A 4,542-nucleotide genomic window follows, 5' to 3' on the forward strand; every position below is an offset into this window, starting at 1 on the left:
AACCTCACACCCCAAAGTCACCCCCACAGACCCCTCACCCACATACCTGGCCCTGTGTGTCAGGAATGAGGGGACTGGGGTGGGGGGCAGGCTGTGGGTGGAGAGCGAGGGGAAAGGGCAGGGGCAGAGCTCCACATCCTGGTGAGCGAAGTGGGTAGGGGCAGCTCTGATTTTTCTATGACAATAGTGCCAAATGTCAATACCAAGTGGTACAGATATTTAGCATTTATTTTATTATGATGACGGAGGCACTGGAAGGTTTCCAAATTGCTTTAAATTGTAAATATATCAATAAAACATTGCCCAACTGATTTGATGCCTCTCTTTCTATATCTATATCTATAGAGAGAGAGAGAGTAAAAGTTCTGTTATCTGGCATCTTAAAAGATGGCATGCTTCACTAACTGGCATGCCGGCTTGGAAGATAAAGTGAAACCGGAAGTGCCCACTGTGACACTTGCAGTTTCTCCAATCCCCCATTGCTTAGGGCAAAGCAGCCTGCGCTGCTGAGCCCCCATGGCCCGGGGGGCATAATAGGCTGTGCAGGGCTGTGTGGAACCCACCTCCCTGTCCCATGGGTCCCTGTGGGCCCTGCAGGAGGAGCAGCAATGCCACAGGAGGGGCGGAGGGATGTCCCAGACACAGCGTGAGAAGCAGCGGCTGGGGCTCCTCAATTAACTGGCATATTTTGTTATCTGGCTTTCCCCATTCCTGGGGTATTTTAAAGAGTGACTTTGGGATTTTTTATTATGGATTTTGCAGTTTTTAAATATGGAACACCAGAATTTCTGCTAAGGAGGCAAGTGGCAGGACCCAGGTAGAGGAGCCTGCTCAGAGCTGGCACTTTGGACCCAGCTGGAGGTGGCTGACCTCCTGGCCACTTGGGCCCAGGAGGGCATGTTTTGACAGTTCAAAGCAGGCCACCACATGTGAACATCTTCTGGGCGATAGCTGCCCAGATGGCCAGGCAGTGGCACAAATGGCAGTAGTGCCGCAAAAAGTCCAACTGTGTAGTCACAGCCCTCTGGCAGCTGGCCCAGGGATGCAGATGCCTCTAGTAGCCATGCTGTCCCCATCTGTGTCTGGCAGGCATGCAGCCTTGGGGCCACAGGCTATTGCAGGTGGCAGCAGTCACAGCCAGGCAGCAGCTCCAACCGCCAGACTGCTGCAGTGGGCAGGGAATTTGCAGGGCTGCTTCAACAGTCCAGCTGGCACAAGGCATAGTGTCCCCAGGTACCAATTGGCTGGGCCCCAGAAGCTCCTGAGAGTGAGTAGCCCTGAGCTACTTGCCAGGGCAGCTTGTTATACTGCTGGGGCCAGCACAGGTGCTGGCTCCAGGCTCTAGTTCTCCCGGCTGCAGATCCAGGAGGAGCCAGGCGGGCTTATTTTTCCCCAAGTGGCACAATTTGCCCCACACCAAAGTGCATGTCTGGGCATGTGTGCTGAGGCAAAAAGCCCTGGCTCAGATTTGCACTGCTTCTATTTGAATTGCTGCAAGTGCCTGCATGTGTGGATGTGCCCACTGTATTCGAAATGTAAGGCCTGTCAGCTCTATCATAATCCTGAAACCTGAAGGTAAATCAGTTGGATCAAGGTTATTTTTTGTACAAGGATGGTCCATTTGTGATACTGCCAAGGCCTTGAACTTCATGGAGCACAGCCCCACATAATCTTTAAAATACTTCATAGTGCCAAGGCTCCATTAGAGCTTTTTTTCCCCGCCCCCGCCCCCAACCCTCCTCCTGAAAATCAGAATTGTGGAAAACCCTGATGTTTCAATAGTTTTTAAAACTATGTATTTTTTAGGCTTGGAGAAGGAAGTGATAGTATCTCTCACAAAAATAATGGGACCTTCCAGCTTGTTTTCCATTTCTTAGCAAAAGAAATGAGAAGTGGTGATGTGTCATAATCACTTGGCCGCTAAATTCAATGACTGGCTTCAGTGACACACAGACACTGCATATGCATATATATGTGTGTGCATTTTCCCAGCAGTTAATTACTTACGAAGTAAATTTTCTATTAGGTGTTTTTCTTTTGAGCCCTGAATTATTTCTCCAGCAGGTTCTACAATCTGAAAGACATGCTAAGATGAATTAAGTCACAAGGAGAAACACTGTCATATAGTGTATGCTGTTTTATAGGAACTGAAAATCTCAACCGAGTTTTATAGTTACTATTATAGTCATTTTAAATCACTCCCCTGCCCCCCAAGACAAAGATAGTGAACAGAGCTGGTAGAATCTCCATTATTCTTGGCGGATTTTAAGGCACAGCTTGACAAAGCCCTGGGTGGAATGATCTAGTTAAGGATGGTCTTGCTTTGAGCAGGGGGTGGACTAGATGACCTCTTGAGGTCCCTTCCAACCCTATTTTTCTATGATTCTGTTAACATAAAACTATTAATCTACCATATATTTTTTACTAGCTAGAATTCCTCTCTCTCTATATTTTTAATTCTAGGCTTCATATGTTATGAAATGTTCTATTACAATGAAAGGAAACCAGTCTTGGTATTCCTCCTGGAAGGTCATGTCAGTCCTTGAGATTCTCAATAGTATGCACTGCCGAAAAGGCTCCAACAATTTTCTAAGAGGGGAATGTCATGAATGCATCTGATTCCTTTTTCGCTATATCTATCAATAAAAGGGGTTGAAATGCTTTTGAGGAGCATCTCAAGAGATTCTCCATAGCAGAAGGAATTATTATACTTGATCTTTTTTGGAAACCCTGGCTACCTTTGGAATACTGCAGAAATCAAAAGGTTTGGGAATGGAAGAATAGCTGAGAATGTCCAGATGGAATGTAGTGTATGGGCACATTTATATGTTGCCCTATGGCAATGTTTTTATTGTGTCATGCTTTAGTACTTCTTTTTGGAAGTACTAAAGGCATAGTGCAGTAACCACATGTACTGAGCTGTGAGCATGGCACATGGTTAGGTTTAGCTGCTACTTCGCTGTAGTGACGCACTAAAATGTGGGAGCACCACTATGGCAAAGTAGTTGCTGGTCACATGTAGACTCACATAACTGCGATATTGCTGTAGCATGTCATATGGTGATGTAGCATGTTGCTATAGCAATGTAGGGTGTTGTGTATATGCGCCTTATAGCATGGAAAAGGTAGTGCAGTATTGGCATTATTAAGGTGGAAATCTTCCCAATACTAAATTATATTGCCTAAGAGAAATGCCTATGAAATTGCACCTGCACTTTTGTTTGTGCAAACTTATTTGTGCTTTTTGTTCAGGTGGAATTTTTGTTCAGGTATAGGTTAAATTGTAGAGCTTTATGTTTGTGCCAGATTCTATGTACACATTGATGTATTATACAGCACCATAGCATCTTACATCTTCAAAGTAGGAAACATCATCTATCTATACCTCATACAGGTTGTATGACATTACAAAAAAATATTATAACAAAAGTAACATCTAGAATGCTGCTGCCCGAGCTTGTTACCCAAGTGGTTTTTTTGGAGAGGGATTTTTGTTGTTGTCTGTACACTGCTCTGAATTAGGAAGATGTGTCATATAACACTTATCTTAGATAATGTGGAGGCAGTCAGTGAATGGCAACTGTGTTCTCCTGAAAAAACAAGGATGTCATGTAGCACTTTTGTAGAGATAAGTAAACATTTGGACTGGAAGCGTATGCAAAGGATACCAAAGTTCAGCTGCTAATTAGAGTGTTATCACTCAAAGAGTAACATAGCTGAATGAATGAAGTCATGGTATCTAGGGAAAAGCTTGTCATATGGCAAATTATATTGCAATGTACATGAACCATACAATGGTGACATTCCCAGGAACTCAGTATAGTAAAATTTGGACATGCTAATGTTTAAAATTTTTTATTTAATTTAGTACAAAATAAGTACCTAAACATAGATGACACCACGTGTAATTAAATCTCCCACTGAAGTACTAGTATATGAAGATTATTGTGAAAATAGTTTTGGAATGCAGTATCCTTCCTGATATACTGTATATATATACATGTATGTATGTATGCAGGTATATACACACATATATACTATTACCTAATGTATATAAACCAGTGTATCAGATAGGAAATTGCATACCTCTGTGTGTGTGTGTGTGTATACAAACACAGGCATATATACACATACAGACACAAAATATATGTTGGAGTTTTTTTCTAATAGATATATGTAATTTATATTACTCTTTAAGAATATGAGCTTACAAATTTGACATAGAACTACATGGTGCTCACAAGTAACTTAGTTCTTACCTAAGCCAGAGAATCATATAATGTACTTGTGTACAACACATTCAGACATATAGGCATGAAAGCTTGATTGGTCAGGTGTTTGGGTTTTTTTAATCTAATTTAGCCAGGTGTCCAGGGAGAGTGGTCGCTCCTTAAAGAGACGATCCTCCAAACCCAAAGGAATGTAATCCCAACGAGGATCAAAGGGAGCAGGAGAGCACACAAGCCTCCGTGGCTCACCAAAAGCATCCGGGAATGTCTCCTTGCTAAAAAGGAGGCTTACACCCAATGGAAAGAAGGGGTC

This window comes from Crocodylus porosus, unplaced genomic scaffold (genome assembly GCF_001723895.1).
Source record: "Crocodylus porosus isolate Cpor-Errol unplaced genomic scaffold, CroPor_comp1, whole genome shotgun sequence".
In the NCBI taxonomy this organism is placed as follows: Eukaryota; Metazoa; Chordata; order Crocodylia; family Crocodylidae; genus Crocodylus; species Crocodylus porosus.